This window comes from Onychomys torridus, chromosome 3 (assembly GCF_903995425.1).
Source record: "Onychomys torridus chromosome 3, mOncTor1.1, whole genome shotgun sequence".
Taxonomy (NCBI): Eukaryota; Metazoa; Chordata; class Mammalia; order Rodentia; family Cricetidae; genus Onychomys; species Onychomys torridus.
This window is the reverse complement of record NC_050445.1, coordinates 140,641,828-140,659,790: the sequence shown is the minus strand read 5'-3', so window position 1 is coordinate 140,659,790 and position 17,963 is coordinate 140,641,828. Positions and strand designations below refer to the sequence as shown.

General features: G+C 47.0%; 1 protein-coding gene across 3 annotated transcripts in view; it reads left to right on the top strand.

Moving 5' to 3' along the window:
* The window catches only part of Kcna6 (potassium voltage-gated channel subfamily A member 6), a 31,191-nt gene extending 25,193 nt beyond the window's left edge, over nt 1-5,998 (top strand). For all 3 annotated transcript variants that reach the window (XM_036180444.1, XM_036180442.1, XM_036180443.1), the window contains one exon: nt 5,616-5,998. The gene's annotated coding sequence lies outside the window, so the exon portion shown is untranslated. The remainder of the gene's footprint in view (nt 1-5,615) is intronic.
* The last annotated feature ends 11,965 nt before the right edge of the window (nt 5,999-17,963 follow it).

Below are 17,963 nucleotides of genomic sequence, written 5' to 3'. Positions count from 1 at the left end.
TGGAATGGAAAAGAACCTTTGTATTTAGGGTACTGACGTCCTGGGTTGGAGAGACTTTCTCCAAAAGCTCTCTAGAGTGGACAGCATCCATGATGCCCTAGAAAATAGGCACAGGAGATTCCGGGAATGGGATCTGCTCATCTTCTGACAGATTCCATGGCTACATAGAGTCTTCACTTCATTTCCTTTGGTCAAGCTAATTCTTTTGGCTTGTCCCAGATGCCCTCCCTCAGGTGGCTTAGAGCAGAACATACCTGTGTGTGTGTGTGTGTGTGTGTGTGTGTGTAAAGCAATATCTCTTTCCTGGAACATCCTTCATAAAATATTCATGGTGGCCAGGAAGTCCTCAAGGGGAGAAGCTTGGCAAACAGGTTTATTCAGAAACAAAGGGAAAGAAAGGTTGGCCTGCCCATCTGTAACCAACCCTCTTGGCTTGCCTCATGCCCTGGACACCTGGGAAATAGTAGCCTGCATTGGTCACCAGAGACTGCTCCTGAGGGGAGCAATGTTGACAGATAGAGCACAACAGCAGAGAGCCTTCCTTGAACTGCTCTTCAGGGGTAGCCTACATGAAACACACTGTCGTGTGTCAGTATGTAAAATGAATACACACATGTGTACTATAAATTATGCATATAAACAATACATATAATTAATATATGTAAGTAACTGTAGCTATTCTGGTAGGGATGTAGTGATGGCTCTTCTGGTCTTTCATTTGCATTTCTTTGACAGAGTGAACATTCTCTTGTGTTGACTGGCTATCTGTGTAATCTCTCTCAATTCTTAGTTAAATTGTTTTTGTTTAAACCCCTGAGTTTTTATAGTCCTTTAGATATTCCAGAAATGAATATTTTATCAACTATGTGGTTTGCAAATATTTTCTTAGAGTCAGTGGCTGCTGTTTTCAAGTCCTTGAGAGGATTAGTTGGATAATTTTAAATTTTGATGAAGTCAAATTTATCAACACATTTTAAGGATTGTACTCCTTTTAAAAATCATTTCAAAAAGGATTCATGCATTTATTTTTTATCTATTTATTATTTATTTTGAGGCAGGGTCTCACTACATAGCCCTGATTGGACTGGAACTCATTGTATAGAGCAGGCTGGCTTCAAACATGCAGAGATCTGTCTGCTTCTGCCTCCTGAGCACCAGGACTAAAGGCGTGTGCCACCATGCTCAGTCTTTACTTGATGTGATGATGTTCAGGAACTCTTCATGCAGCTATGGCTTCTCATGCTCTTGTAGAATTTGGTGGCTTTAAATGTGGTGATTGAAATCTATACTCTACTTGAACTTGTCTTTATGTAAGATGAGAAGTTGAAATGGAAATTCATTTTTAATGTGATGGTTACTCAGTTGACCCTTCTGTTTCCCCCACCCGACCCGTTCTCCCCCATTCAACTGTTCTTTGAAACTCTCGAATGTCAGTGTCCATACTTACGTGGAGCTATTTTTCTCTGTGTCCCTCCCCACTCCCCAACCCTTACTGTGTGCCCCTGTCTGGCCTAGAATTCACTATGTAGCCCAAGCTGATCGTCAATTCAATAGTAATCCTGTCTCAGCCTCTTGGGAGCTGAGGTGGTAGGTGTGGGCCACCACATCCGGCTTTGTGGGGCTATCTCTATGGACGCTGTTCAGTCCTTTCACCCATGTGCTTACCCAGTGTGACAAAGCCTGTGTGTGTGTGTGTGTGTGTGTGTGTGTGTTTGTGTGTGTGTGTGTAATCCCCAATAGTCTGCGTTCCACCTGGACAAAGGATTAGATCACTTTTTTTCAAATCATGTGTTGCCAGGCTATATTGCCTACTCCCACAGATTGGTAGCTTCACCAACAGAATTTTATGTTCTAACACTTCTAGAGTCTGGAAGTCTGGGTTAGCTCTGTCAGCATAACAAATACCTGAGACGACACAGTCATAAAGTGAAAAGGTTCCTCTTGGTTCGGTTTCAGAGGTTCTGCCCTGATTCCTGGATGAGGCAGCTTAGTGCCTGGGGTGAGCAGCACCTCATGGGGGCAGTGTATGGTGGAGCAAAACTGCTCACCTCATTGTCAGGAAGCCACAAGAGGAAGGATGACCACAGTGTTCCCTTCAAGAGCAAGACCCCAAAGACCTAAGGACCTCCTGCTAGACCCCACTTCCCAAGATCCTACAGCCTCCCCCCAGAGCCACCTTGTCATCTAATCCTTTAGGACATGGACCTTATGGACACCCAACTGTAACAAAGCCCATGATTAAAATCATCAAACTGGTCCTGCCCCACTTCCGGTCTGTTCTCTGCTTCCTGGCTGTGGATGAAATGTACCCAGCTCCTGCCTCCAGACCTCCCTCCTAGGCCACATCAGTCTGCATCCTGCTGAACTGTAAACCAAAAGAAGCTGTGGCTCCCTGAAGTTGCTGCTTCTAGGTATTTGGGTCCAGTAGCAGAAAAAGTAGCTGATGCATATTACTATGACATCTTATTATGTAGTGGTGTTATGCTAAGTGCAAATGTCTATGAATACATAAACGCCAATCAGAGTGCTATAGGGAGCATCAGAGAAGAAGCAGTGTTACATAAAGAATTGGAGAGCTTATCTAGAAGATGATGTCTCAGCAAAGACCTGGTGGGTTGGGTCCATGAGCCCTGTGGATCTGTGGGGGAGGGTGCTCCATACAAAGGGCACAGAGAGCAGTGCACAAACCCTTAGGCAGGAGGACATGGTGTAATGGAGGAGAAGAGCTGCCAGGAGACTTCTCACAGAGCAAAGTGAATGAGGTGTGTGTGTGTGGGGGGGGGTGGCTAAAGGGATAAAGTCGGGGTCAGTAAGGTGGGGTGAGAACACAGAGAGCCTTGTGGGCTAGCCTAGGGTCTTTGAGCCACAGGGCATCAGCTCTTGTCTTTGTGGATGCAGCATGTGCCTGGCGAATGTTTTCTGCCCTTAATGTTTTGTTTAAATTGGTGTTTATGTCATTATCACTATCAAGTATTATTTTCCACATTGCTGAGCAGTGCATTATGATAATGTTTGTTTAATCTCTTGTAAACACTTTGTTAATAATTGCCTCATTTTCTTCACCTGATTAATTTCCTGTGTTCGTATTTATAGTTTTTCTGAGCTCTTGGACACAGTTGGAAAACCCCTCTCTATCATTTCCCATGCAGGCTCTCTCTTTGGTCCCCCACCACCGAGGTCTTCCATTCTGGAACCTTCCACGCTCCCTCTCTAACTCTCCTGATTTCACTCTGCCTCAGCATAGCTGTTATCCTGAGAGTTCATTTTCCTTTTCTCTGCAGAGGACTTCCATCTTCCTGGACTCTCTGCTTCGGTCTGGCTTTACCATCATTTGGGTGGGGCAGCCCCTGTTTCCATCTTCTAAGAAACAATGAGGGAATGCCCAGTTTACATTTGGCCTGCCGAATGCCTTTATTCCATTCTCAAACTTTGTTTGTGACTTAATGGATCTGAAATTCCAGGACAGATGTCACTTTTCCTTAGAATTTTGAAGACCCCATTCTGCTGTTTCCTAACTCCTAATCTTGCCATGAGAAAATTTGATGCTTCTTCTGATTTCCTTCCATGAGAACTTGCTGCTTTACCTAAGTGTTAGGATCTCCCCATCCTGGCTCTGGGCCTTGGTGTGGATATAAGGGACATAAGGTTGCTGGATAAAGTGGAGGATGCTCATTAAATCTGAACTTCAGATAAACTGTGAGCAACATCTGCAGTATTTAGGACATGATTATCCTAAAAGACATCGATCTGTTCTCTTGAAACTCATGTTTTGCTGAATGTTCTTTTGGCTTTTGTTTGTTTTGCTAAATCTGGCAATCCTGTAAGTTGTTTTTTGCTTTTTTGTTTTGTTTTGTTTTTTTTTTCAAACTTGAGACTGTGCCTTTTGAGTTGGAGACATTTTTATGTATTTTTCCTTTCTCTCTAAAACAATGGTGCTCAACTTTCCTAATGCTGCGATCCTTTAATACAGTTCCTCGTCTTGTGGTGTCCCCCAACCATAAAATTATTTTCATTGCTACTTCATAACTGTAATTTTGCTATTATTATGAATCAGAATGTAAATATCTGATATGCAGATGGTCTTAGGTGACCCCTATGAAAGGGTCATTTGACCTTCCCAATGCGATAGTGACCCACAGGTTGAGAACTGCTACTCTAAGAGGGAATGAAAATATTAGTTGAGGTTTTAAAAGAACAACTACCCCAAGCTTCATACCCGATAATAACCACCCCAGCTCTCGTCTTCCCCGCCAATTACACTCTTAGAAACACGCCTCTCCTTACTTTAGCTGTTTTGTCTAGACCTGCTGCTGTACTCCCTGGAATACACTTGTGTTGCTTTCAAATTTTTGTCTCCTAAGTCTTAGAAAAATTCACTTCCTACTATGGAAGACACCACCCACCACTGCTCTCCACAATACACACAAGCACCCCCGTGTATACCTTCTCCACCTACTGTAATAAATGTCACACTTTGTATTATTTCTGCATTCAGTTCTTTATTGTGACTGTGTAAATAGTGTTCTCTGTGGAGGCACCTCTAGAGGGCTGGGGTATAATTATATTTCGTTTCTCACATGACTTACTTTTCTGTGGAACTACTAAGCATCTCCTTTAGTATGTTCTTCATACTTTCTATATACTTGTCACTATTTGGCTTTCAAGAGGAGAGTGGGGTTCAGTAAACTTCATGCCAGCAGTGCAAATCTTCTACTGTGTGCAGACATACTAGGCTGAACTTCACCTTCATCTTGACTTCCCTGGGTCATACCCTCCTGTTGAAGGTGGTCTCTGCCTCTGGGAAGACTCCTGTTCTGAGGTCCTTTCAAAGCTTTTCCTCACCTCTCTGAGGCTAGGACAATCTCTGCTTGGATGAGTAGTCTTAAAAGTGGGAAATCACCTCCCTTATTTTCTAGTTTGTTTGGTTTTGAATGGTTCTTGTTTCAAAGCAACCTTTTCTTTTCTCATAGACAAGATAACTTCTGTTATTTATTCGAGGATTTTTTACAGTAAAAATTATTTGTTTATTGTGTGTATGTGTATAAGAGTGTGTATGTATGTGTGTGTGTGTGTGTGTGTGTGTGTGTGTGTGTGTGTGAGAGAGAGAGAGAGAGAGAGAGAGAGAGAGAGAGAGAGAGAGAGAGACTGCACAGTCTTGTTTTCAGTCTTGTATAGTGAGTGCTTCTTAATCTGTCTTTTTTTTTTAAGATCAAGGTCAAATGGTTTTAAATCTTGGTCAGGATTGGTATAGAAATTACACTGAATCTGCTGACCTGTGAGGATGTGAGGGAAGCATGGGATTAAGTTTGTGATGTGGGACTTAATTTCCGTCCAGGCACTTGAGGAGACACCTGGCTAGGGAGTGCTTAGCTGCCTCAGAGGCTTGCGTCAGGTATGAGGAAATGGCTTCAGCTACCTGCCCTCACCTATAATGGGGCAGTTCTGTAGTCGAAGGGCATGGCGGTGCAACTGGAGAGTAGAGGTAGGGTTGTGGGTCCCTATGAGTACTGGAGGAGAGGAAGAAAGAAACCCGATTGTAATTCGCATGACGACATCTCCCGTGTTTATGTCCTCATGTCCTTCCCTGAACTTTTCTTCTCCTTCCTCCCTTGTAGGGTCGTACTGCATGTGGACCACTCGGAGAAACCTATGCACACCTCACCGAGAGCGGCTGGACAAAGAACACCCGACCTTCAGTTCTCTGAAGGATGAGACTCCCCTCTCCACTGAATGACTCAGCAGGACAGCCCTTGGTGCCTTCCATGAGCAGTGACTGGGACATAAAGGGCTGAGACAGGGGAGTTCCTTGTCATTAAAGATGGGATTCTGAATGCTGGGAGTAGGACCATAGGAGGAGAGTGAGAGCTGATGGCATGATCAAAAGAGAAAGGGTGTTGGGATGATATGGGAGCATACGAATCTGCGACTGTACTGCAGAGGCACCCAGGCACAAGCTGGCTGTGGAAGAGGAACTAATAAATAAATGACAGTCTCAGAGGCCACGCTTCATGTTGTGTAACAACCCCAACAGCTCAGCTCAGCACTCATGTCACATGGCTTTGACAAAGGCAGGCAGATATGGAGATGCCAAAGCACTGGGCCAGCTTCCAATGTCTATCACCCATGGTGGCCACCCGTGGGCCGCCACAGAAGGATCAGCTTCTGCAGAGTGCCTCAGCCAGGGGATGTTCCCCAAGGAGACAAGAGGTAGACCATTGGCTAGCATGATCTGCCTCTTGTGTCTAAGCACAGGGCATGTGTTAAGGTCAGAACTGTCTTTTAAGTGGCTTCCCAGGGCCTCCTGATACCATATGCAGGTCTCTCAGGGTAGTGCGAGTGGTCTCTATTTTTCTTATTTGAAACAGGTTTTCTCATGTAGTCCAGGCTGCCCTCCAACTCACTATAGACCAAGATGATCTTGAATTTTTGATTTTCCTGTCTCAGCCCCTTTAATGCTGAGATTACAGTGTGTGGGCGTACCACCGTGCCCAGCTCATCTAGAAGTTCTTGATGTTCTCCTTGGAGCCCACAGCTAACTGCTTGTCCTCGTGAGAACAAAAGTAATGTCACTCTGGAAGTCTCCCAATAATCACTCCTATACTCTTCTTGGGGGTCTCTGGAGAGGGACATCCCCACCAGTAGACACTCCCCCAAGTGTTCCTTTTGGTCTACATTTACTTCCTAATCAGGTGGTGTAGGGTGAGGGATGTGTGCGTGTGGCAGTCTGCCTTAATGCTAAGATCCTCCCAGATTAGTCCTCATGGCTGGGCCTGTTACCCTACTCTAGGGGCCATATTCTCAAGTAGGCTGTACCTGATGTTCAGCAGAACACCCGGTGTGGAAGGACCAGTCGTGAATGCCAGTCAGCTGGATCAGTGACAGAGAGAATGAATGGATAAGCAGAGGCTCTGGCTGACAAATACTGTTAGAGCACTTACATTTAATGATCAAGTGTTCATATCCTGTTGATTACAAGTGAAGATGGATGTCAAACATCTCCAACACATACTCGCACACATACACATGTACACACACACACACACACACACACACACACACACACACACACACTTTTCCCCACCAGGCTTTTCTTCCTACTAAATAATCCCAATGGCTGATATCTCCTATAAGAGTCTATTTCTCCAGTTGTATCTAGCATCTGATTGTTGGTTCATTTACTAAGTGTTCCCTGCACATCTGCTATATGTTGGGCATTTTTTCCCTAGTTGCCAGAGATTACTAATGAATGAAAGCATTAAGATTGGGTTCTGGCCAGGGAAGAGAGGTGTTTAATACAACAAATGAATAGATCTTTGTACAGTAGGTAAGTTTAGCTGCAATATAGAAATACTGAGAAAAGGGAGGAGGGAAAGGCTGAGTGAGGAGGCGGTGCCTGAGTAAAGTCCAGGAGGTCATCAGGTGAGCCTTGTCGATATCAGGAGAAAATGGTCCACTCAGGAGAAAATGGTCCACTCAGAGCATATGCAAAGGTAGGAAAATGGCTGCTGTGTTGTAGGCCGAGAGAGGAGGCCATGTGGTTGGAGGTTGGAGTCTTCAGCAGGGTAGGAGATGATGCAGAGAAAGCCTCAGTTGGAGGGCGGGACAGGCAAGTCAGGGTCCTACAGGACTTCCTTTGTGCTCCGAGATAGTAGGAAGCCGTTCCTGCAGGATTTGAGGTCTTATCAGAATCACCAGTAATGAGGCGCATCTTTGTAGAGAGTGGATAGTTTGGATCGGGCTGCTGCAGGCCAGCCAGTGAGACATGGACAGGTCTCACTCTAGGGAAAGCAGTGCCAACAAGAGAGGTCGGGTATGGCGGGTGAGAGAAAGGACCAGGACAACTCTAAGGTTGTGAATGTAGGGAAGAAAGGCAGCCAGCCACGCCAACACATGGGCCCAGTGGCTGGACCCACTCACTCCTGGGCTGCACTGGAGGACAGACACTCAGTTACAGAGGAGGGGCTCTGATTGACCAGTGGAATGGCTCCCATTTCCTCCCCACTGTCCAGAGCAGGTTCATTAGAGTTTGAACATCTTCTAGCCCCGCCTCCTTTTCTCCAGAAAGCCAGTGGGAGGGGGCAGCTGCTGTCACCACGCCCATCTGTCATCCTGACCCTGGGCCTGGGACAGGATACATCCCAGTTCCCATGATTCATTCCCTGTCTCTCACTCTCCTCCCCCACACAGCCTCCCTCTCATTTCTCCATACTTCTCACGTTTCTTTCTTCCGCCAGACCTAGAGTTGGGTGAGCCTGCTCTTCAGCCAAGTGGCAGAACCCAAGGAAAGTAACCAGAGAGCCCCAGAACACTGTGGGTTCAGGAAACTTATTCCAAGTCCATGGCCACAAGATAGCATGGGGCACGCACCATTCTAGGGTAATTTTTATCTGTTTCCGGGGTGAGTTAACAGATAAGTGATATAATAAGACACTCTTGAGTGACTAGAGATCTCCCTGGGATGTGGTGAGAAAACCTCAGTTCCATCCATCCATCCAAGTTCATGGTAGCTGCATAGTCTGGTGGAGGGGAAAGAGCTTCAGGCTGAGAGTCTGAAGATTTGGCACCAACTCTGTGTGACACATACCAAGCCTCCTCTCTTCTCACGTCTTCATGAGCCCACCAAAAATGAGCAACATGACCTGGGACCCCCAGTACCTTCTCTTGCTTCATAACTTTGACGTTTGGGACTCCATCCATGGGCCACCAGGATGAATTCATTTCCAGGCACAAGTGCATGATGGGAAACAGAAGCAGTCGCCTCTTGCCTAGGGAGACCCCCACACTGGCTCAGCTCTTGTTAAGCGTCCTCACTCGGCAGCAGGCAGTTATAACACCAGATGACTTTGGTTAGTATTAAGATGGGTCTAGGTAAGAATGGCAGCTTTATAGATTACTGGTGACATAAGGCTTTTGTGATGATTAAATGGATCAATATAAGCAGCGTGCTGACCCACGGGCTGTAAGTCTATAGAAGTCAGCCATCATCTTTACTATCCTTGCTATGGAATGGGTCCTGTGGATGCTAGCAAGAGTTAGTTTCTCAGTCCCATCTTCACAATCACCCACAGTCCTGATGGCACCTTTAGCCTGGAGCCTTTTCCTGTCCAAGCACAGAAGAGGACTCTTCCCTTTCAGCTTGACCTCAGAGTGGAAAACTCACCCGGTTCACTGGGGTAGTGTGGGGGAGATGAGGTAAAGAGACCTCGACTGATCACTCTGAGGGTAAGGCATGGATGGTAAAGTGGGTGGACATGCTTGTAGTCAGACTCCCTGCATCTGTGGGATGGCTTGATTTTTGACAAGCAATAAATTGTGAGTTCACTGAGTCACCGTGGTGGACATGCAGCATTCCAGAGTACCACAGGGATGGGAGTTGGCCTGGTTGGCTGCCCTCCACACTACCTGGCAAATGGAAGGAAGCTCGCCTCAGAGAGCGAAGTCTCTGGCTTGTTCATGGCAGAGTGGCAATGGCTGCAGAGGCTCCTGCAAAGGGGGTCAGCACCCCTGAACCAGTGTGCCTGCCACCTGATCCTGGGAACAGCCTCTGTCACCAAGATACTCTGTGCTGAGTGTGATGGGAATAGCTTCCTCTGAAGACCAAATGCATTACTTGCTCTGACATCCAGGAGCTCTAATGTCTGCCTGGATCAGGCCCCTTCTCCACTTCAGATTTCTCACAACAGTCCACTAGAGGGAGCTACAACCACTTTCCTGCCTAACCTTGTGATAGCCACTGCGGTCCCCCAGTTAGCCATGGTCACTTCCGACTGGAAGGACCAGCCAAAGCCCTCCAGTGCAGATCTATGCAGGGGCCGCAATCTGTATAGCCATTCAGCTGGAGCTATTAGGCAGAGACTTGTAACAGTTTCCCTGGTATGTTGCAGCTGTCCTGAGGCTCGTGACTAGGGGTAAATGGGTGACAAGCTGCCCCTGGTGTTTCTGAGTGCTCTGGTAAACATGGCTTCTCAGACATCCTGTGCAGATATGGAAGCAAGTAAGGCTCCTTGTTCCTTGGTCTGCAAAAGCAGATAGCCAGTTTCCAGAGCTCGTCTGTGCGTTGTCCTTAGTTCCCTGGAAGGGCCAAGGGAATAGCAGGAATCAGCATGACACTGTTGTGAAAATCCCACACAGAAGAAGCCTGGTGGCCAGGGGACTTGGGTCCAGTTTTCCCTCTGTGGAGAACTGTCCCCAGGAACTAGGAGATGACAAAGCAAAAAAATAAGTGTCTCTTAGAAAAACAACTCTCCAACTCAAATACCAGTTGGTCACTGAGATGTTATGGGACCTAACCAAGCTAAGAAGCAAGCCAAATCATTTAGAACTCCCCCTAATAACTGTACCTGAGTTAATAGAGGTCTGAGGAAAAGGTGAACTTGAGAATATGACCCCACACCAGGGCCAGTCTTGGAGTCATGGCCCCACTTTCCTCCTTTGTCAAGCAGAGAACTGACTCAAATGTCCTCAATAGATGTCCATTTGATCTCCTGCATTGTGGCTCACAGGTTGCCAGCCCGTGGCTTTCTAAAGTTTGGAGAGGAGCGTATTGAAAGTGGCCTGTACAAGGGTGTGTTTTCATAGCTCCTCATCTCCTGCCCTGTCTGCCTCCCCCTCCAGGCATGCTCACTCTTTGCAAGCTGGTTCCCCTTGATGAGCTTGGGGAGGGCGGGCTGACATGCTAGGGACCAGATCTTCACTCTTCTCAAATTCCAAGTGTTATGTCTCAAAGCTGCTTTGGTGGCCTAGCCTCCATTCTGAGCTGTTTTCGTGTGTTTGTTTGTTGTTCGGGTATTTTTGAGACAGGGTCTTGCTATGTAGCACTGGCTGGCCTGGTACATGCTGTGTAGACCAGGCTGCCTCAAATTCACAGAGATTTGCCTGTCTCTGCTTCCTGAATGCTGAGATCAAAGGTGTGAATCACCATGTCTCCCTCCTCCTTTAAAACTTTGAAACAGGGTATAATGTACTCCATGTTGACCTCAAACTCACTATGTAGCCAGGATGACCATGAACTCCTGGTCTTCCTACCTCTGTCTCCCAAGTGCTGGGATTTCACTCATGCACATCATGCCCAGTTTATGCACCCAGTTTATGCAATGCTGGGTTTTTGTGCTGACTAGGCAACTTACCAGCTGAGCTACATCTCCAGTCTCCATGCTGGGTTCTGAAGAACTGGATAACAGTAGGAGGACTGAAGGGTGGGGGTCTGGAAGAAAGGATTCTTATTCCAACTGATGCATTGCTGGAGATAAGTACCTTCCAGTTTCCTCTTGGTCAGCTCTTTAGTACTCACATAGGGTTCTGAAAATTAATAGGAACAAAACACCAAGAACTCCTGATCTGGGCTACCCTGTCCCACTCTTCATTGTGGTCAGAGTCATCTCAAGAGTGTGTTAAAATGCAAATTCCTACCTGAGCATGAGGCACATGCCTGTAATCTCAGCACACAGGAGGCTGACTCAGGAGAACTGTAAGTTAAAGGCCAGCCTGGACTACAGAGCCAGATGTCATGACAGACAGACAGAGTGGATTCCTGGGCTACAACTCCAAGAACTGCTGAATCAGCAGGTATGAGAAAGGTCTAATTATTACTATTACTATTACTATTATTATTATTACCTATTATTACTACTACTACTACTACTACTACTACTATTATTATTATTATTATTTTAAATTTTAGACAAGGTCTCATGGAGCTCAGCTTGCCCTGGAGCTCACTGGGGTTATAGGCCTGCACCACTACTCCAGGTTTATGTGGTGCTTGGGATAGAATTCAGGGAGCACTGTGTCAACTGAGCTTCGATCCTAGCTGAGAAGGGTCCCCGGCAAAGGTCATCCTACAGGTCAGGGGACTGACACTGTGCAATGAAACTTGGAGCACTCTACGTCACCTGCATCCAGTTCAGTGACTTCTGTAATCACAACTCGGGGGCTTCTAAGCTTATAGGCAACAGTCAACCCCACAGATGAGCAAGTGGTTTGTTAGTCTCCAAGGCAACGGAGTCTGAACCGCTGGTTTGTGAAAAGGCTCCCCGGGTCGGCTCTGTGAGCTTTGGCCACTAGAGGGAGACAAGGCTACGGCTTTACAGGCCTGAGCGGCGGAGAAGAGGAAAAGTACTGAAGCACGCTGAGCAAGGCCTTTGAGAACACCGGCTGCACTGTTCCAGGGCCGCAGCGCGGCACTGCAATCTGGATGTGCACAGATGCCATCAAGAACCACGTGCCTGGCCAAGAGGGGAGGGGCAGTTGATTTCCCAAGTCACTTGGTTTTCCTTCCGTTCCTCAAAGTGCCTGACATGAATCCCGTTATGCAATACATGTCTGCCAGTAGAAGAAATCAGGATGCTGTGTTGTCTTGGGCTGGAGAAGGTGTGTGTGTGTGTGTGTGTGTGTGTGTGTGTGTGTGTGTGTGTGTGTGTGTGTGTGTGTGTGTGTGTGTGTGTGTGTGTGTGTGAAGACTGCGATGGGACTAGCTAGTTGGAGATCTGGGTAGATGCCCTTGTGTAGTGATATTGTGTTCCCCAATATATTGTGCACCTTAATATACTTATCTGGGGTCAGAGAACAGAACAACCGCTAGATAGACATAGAGGCCAGAAAATATCACCACACCCTTGGGGTGAGAAGGACCAGGGAACTAAAAACTAAGTCAATCCTGAGTTAAGAAGACAAAATGAGCCAATGGTGGTTTACCTTCCTTGAATTTGCAAAGGTTCCTGTCCACACACTGTACTCTCAGCTCAGCCCCAGAGAGGATGTCTACACCACCAGGGAAAGGAACCGATCCAGATTCTGTGACCAGGAACAGGCCACTCCATGTCTGACATTCACACCTCTCTCTCAGTGTTTTCTTCTCCATAGAAACTGGTATCAGGTGCTCAGTCCTCCCCACTATAGTGTACTCAGTCCCCTCCCCTCCTCTGTCTTCCCCTCCTTTCCCTCTCCCCTCCCTTCTCCTCCTCTCCCCTCCACCCAAGCGCATGATCATTGTATATAATTATTTCTCAAGTTATTTCCAAGCAGCTCCTGCGTCAGTCACTGAGGAGCCCCTGTGCTCTCGCAGGTAGGACAGCAGCCACCCTGTAGCTTCAGAGAGAAGCAGGAAATGAGTCCTGGGAACAATGGGACACGTGGGCTCTAATTCATCTGCAGGACAAATTTCCATCACATACATGTGTTCTCCTGTACAACCTCCATGACAAACTATAGCAGCAGAAATTGGCTGTAAGAATTTAGTTTGGGGGCTTGGTGCACATTTCCTGGAAGCACCAATGGTCTTTCTAAGGGAATGCCCCTAGTACTGTTGAGTTAGCTTATCAGCATGCGCATGCCCTGGTGACCAACATACAAAAAACATGTGCTGTCAGGGTCTGGCAGCTAAACGGAGACAGAGCCTTCCACTGCAGGCACAGTCAGGACTCATGAAGGATGTCCACGGGAAGAAATGGGCAGAGACCTTGAAATGGTCTGAAAGCAGACTGTGTGTGTGTGTTAGCATATGGGTATATGAATATACATGTGTGTATGCATATGAACGTGCTGTGTGTCATATGTTAAGCATGAGTATGTATGAGTGTGTGGTTCATATGTATGTGTATATGAGTACCCATGTAGTATGTATGTGCATGTATGTACTACGTGGATATGGTTATGATACACCAGTTAACATGTGCCTGGTATGTTTGTACATATGAGTGTTTGGGTATGAAGTGGATGTGTGCATGGTATGTCTGCACACACGTGTGTATATGTGTGTAGTGGGTGGATGTGAGCATGCCTTTGTTTGTGTGCATGTGTATGAGTGTGCAAGTATAGAACCTATTTGCTTCCACCTCAAACACACTCCCTCCCTTGTGGAAGGTGAAACCACACCTCCATGTACTTCTCTCATTTCTCCAGCATCTCCCCTCACCTGAGCTACAGAGAGGATCTTGCACAAAAGTGTGGTTGTCCATCCCCATGTGTCCAAGTCCTTGGTGGGAACTTGGCTTTCCTGGGGGCCATTTCCTGTGTTTGCTGCTGGACAGCATGGGACCCGCTCTGGCCCACGGTTCCCCAAGACGTACATTTTGAAAATCCGTCAGGGGTGCCTGGTCCCTGAGCTCTCATCCCCACTGGGGCATCCGCTGCTGCTCTGAGCCTGTCTAGACCTCTGCCTGGCTGTGTGGATCAGGAGGGAATCAGTGGCCAGAAGAACCCAGAGACTAGCGAGAGGCTTCTGCGGTGGGTCCCTTGCCCTCCCCCTCTCGCCCTCCCTGTCCTTGAAGGAACCCTGCCCCTGCTCTGCCTTGCAACCTTCTCCATGCTGCGACTGGCCCGGAGCATCAGAGGCAGGAAGGTCACTGCTCCAGTTGAATTTTGCTGCAGTTTCTTTCTTTCTTTTTTTCTCCCCTAGATGCTGAGAGCTATTTTTAACCAGGGACTTTAAAAAAAAAAATAGGGGATCCACAGTCTATTTTTAAAGCCCTTACGGAGGCCAAATCACCAAGTGTTCCTCATGCAGATTTGGGAGAACAGGGTAGGAAAGGCCGGGGCAGTGGGTAGGGGCACCTGCCTGCAGGTGAGGGATACCCAGGAAAGGCTTAGGAGGGTGGGAGAAGATGGGTCTCAGATGGAACCGGAGCAGGATGCTTTCACACGGGACACAAGAATAAGAACTACACATGTCCCTGCCTCAAGCTCCCACCCTAGCAGTGGAAATGACACCGTCATTAGTGGAGTTCGTCACATTGTCTTTTCCCCTAGTATCTTTACTCTGCCTCTTCGTATGATATGAGTATGTGTATTGTCCATAATACCAACCCTGAGCAGGCAGAGATAAAGCCCTGGGTGAGGAGAGGGTCCTATGAGAGCTGACACGCTGGCCAGGTGCATGGGGCCTAAACATAGCAGGAAGAAGGCCTTCCGATGTTAGAGAGGAAAACGAGGACTGAGTGCCCTGCAGAATGGCTATCATCTGTGCCTCCTGGAGCCTGGCACTCCAATGGCCATGACATTTGGAGGCAGGTTGCACATGCCCTGAATGCAGGAGGGCCATGGGACCCGGACAGAAAATTCTACATGGTGAAAATGCTTTAGACTGAATCCAAAGACGTTTTGTTTCTACTTCCACATGAATGGACCAAGGGGATGTCCCAGCTGGCAGCCTGGAAGCTACCCCATGGTTGGCCTCACGTGACCCTCCTTCCTCTCTCCTCATAAAATTCAGTCCCTGGAGGTGTGTCTTCCCTGGAACCCGAGCAGGGTTCCTGATGCCAGCCTGCTCCTCCAGTTCCTCTACCAATCCCTAGTAGAGGCAAGGAGTGAGGAGGAAGTGAGATAGAAATGAGGATCCTCACGGAGACGAAAGAAAACCACTTCTCAGACCCTCTTAACACATAGATCAGCTACCCACAAAATCTCTCTTTTCCTGTCAATAACGTGTGCAGTGCCCACCTTTTATCCCCTCTCCATAAGAGAGAAAGCCCACCGAGTGTGTGGATGCCTCTAAGGACAAGGTGGCTGCTGAGCTGTATCAACATGGGGGGAGTCCCAGCAACCATGAGTAAGAGTTCTTAAAATAATTCCATTCTCAGGGCTGGAGGGATGACTCAGCAGTTAGGAGTGCTTGCTCATCATGAGGACTGGAGTTCGGATCCTGGTATAATAAGCTGGCCATCCTTACAAATGCCGGTAACTCCAGCCCCAGGTCGGGTGAAGACGGGACCATCACTGCGGCTTGCTGTCTTCCAGTCTTGAGCCTTGGATTCAGGAAGAGGCCCTGCCTTAGAAGAATAGGTAGAGAGTGATGGAAAAGGACACCCAATGTCCTCTTCTGGCTTCTGTGTGAGCACGTACACACACACACACACACACACACACACACACACACACACACACACACACAGCAAATCTCTAAAAATACCATCCTCGAGACTAACAACAACCGTGCCCCATATCACTCCAAAAAGCTGGCTAGATGCTGGTTCTATCCTAGTGGGAAGCCTGGGTCTACCCTTTCCTCCAACCTTGCCTTCCTCCCAGCTAAACCCTTTCCTGGGAGTTCACTCTGAGTATCTCCATTTTTATTCCCCCGTCACTGGATTGGAGGTTCCTTTATATCTTGCATAGAAAGAGGCAGGGAGAAAGGGAGGCTTGCATTCCGACCCCTCAGCAGACTATCATACTGCCCTTCAGACCAGCACAGCCTGGGGTGCTGCTGTGACCTTGTGATGTTGGCAGGACCTCTGGGTGAGGTTGTTCTCCTGTGGTGAAGCCGGCCTGGAGGCCAGTACTGTGCACAGCTGGAGCACCCTGGCCTCCCAGCCTCCATCAGTAGATGAGGGTGATGCCAGAACCCTGTGTCTTCCTAAAGATACCCTTACCCTGTCACTCATCGTGTCTGTCTAAACCCATGGCTACCCTAGCCACACCTTTTTTTTTTCCTGCTTCCATCAGTCTCTGAAGGACTCCTGGATGCCAGGACTCTAGGCTCACACTCTGGACTCCCACCTTATACTCTAAATTCTTTTTAAATTAAAAAATTTTTTAATATATATTTATTTTATTCCTTTTAGTTGTAAGGTCGAAGGTTTTGTGGCTGAGTTGATGTCTCAGTCCCAATGCTGGGAGCCTTGCTTGATTATAGAAGATGGTCAGTTGGGCTCCATATCCTCCATTACTAGGAGACCTTGTTTGGGTCACTTGGGTCCCTCTCATAGATTCCAGGGAGTTTCCACTGCACTAGGCTTCTACATTGCCCCCAAAATGCCCACCCCAATTCCAGTTGGCTCTTCCAGTACTCTCTCCCTCCATCTCCCTACTCCCCCCTGGCCTGATCCCTCCTATTCCCATCCTTACCCACCCTCAGTCCACCCATGAAATCTGTTCTATTTCCCCTTCCTAGGGAGCTCCGTGCTTCCCCTTTGAGACCTCTTTGTTACTTAGCCTCTCTGGGTCTGTGGATTGCATCATGATTATCCTTTGCTTATCAGCTAATGTCCACTTATAAGTGAGTACAGACCATATTTGTCTTTCTGGGTCTGGGTTACCTCACTCAGGGTGATTTTTGTCTGGTTCCATCCATTTGTCTATAAATTTCATGATGTCATTGTTTTTAACAGCTGAGCAATACTACATTGTGTAAATATACCACATTTTCTTTATCCATTCTTTGGTTGAGGACATCTAGGTTGATTTCAGATTCTGGCTACTATGAATTAGGCTGCTATGAGCATAGTTTATCAAGCATCAGTGTGGTAGGATGGGGAGTCCTTTGGGTATATGCCCAAGAATAGTATAGCTGGGTCTTGAGGTAGACTGATTCCCAATTTTCTGAGGAATCTCCATATTGATTTCCATAGTGGTTTTACAAGTTTGCACTCCTACCAGCAATGGAGGAGTGTTCCCCTTTCTCCACATCCTCACCAGAATGAGCTGTCACTTGTGTTTTGATCTTAGCCATTCTGACAGGTGTAAGAAGGGAAGTCAAAGTACTTTTGATTTGCATTTCCCTGATGGCTAACAATGTTGAACATTTCAAATGTTTCTTGGCCATTTGAGATTCCTCTGTTGAGAATTCTCCATTCAGGTCTGTATCCCATTTTTAAATTAGATTATTTGGTTTGTTGATATCTAGTTTCTTGAGCTCTTTATATATTTTAGATTTTAGCCCTCTGTCAGATGTGAAGTTGGTGAAAATCTTTTCCCATTCTGTAGGCTACCATTTTGTCCTATTGATGGTGTCCTTTGCCTTATACAAGGTGTTCAGTTTCATGAGGTCCCATTTATTGAACGTTGTTCTTCATGCCTATGCTATCAGTGTTCTGTTTAGGAAGTTATCTCCTGTGCCAATGAGTTCAAAGATGCTTCCCATTTTCTCTTCTATTAGGTTCAGTGTATCTGGTTTCATGTTGAGGTTTTTGTGTGTGGTGATAGATAAGAATTCATTTGCATTTTTCTATACACTGACATCCAGTTAGACC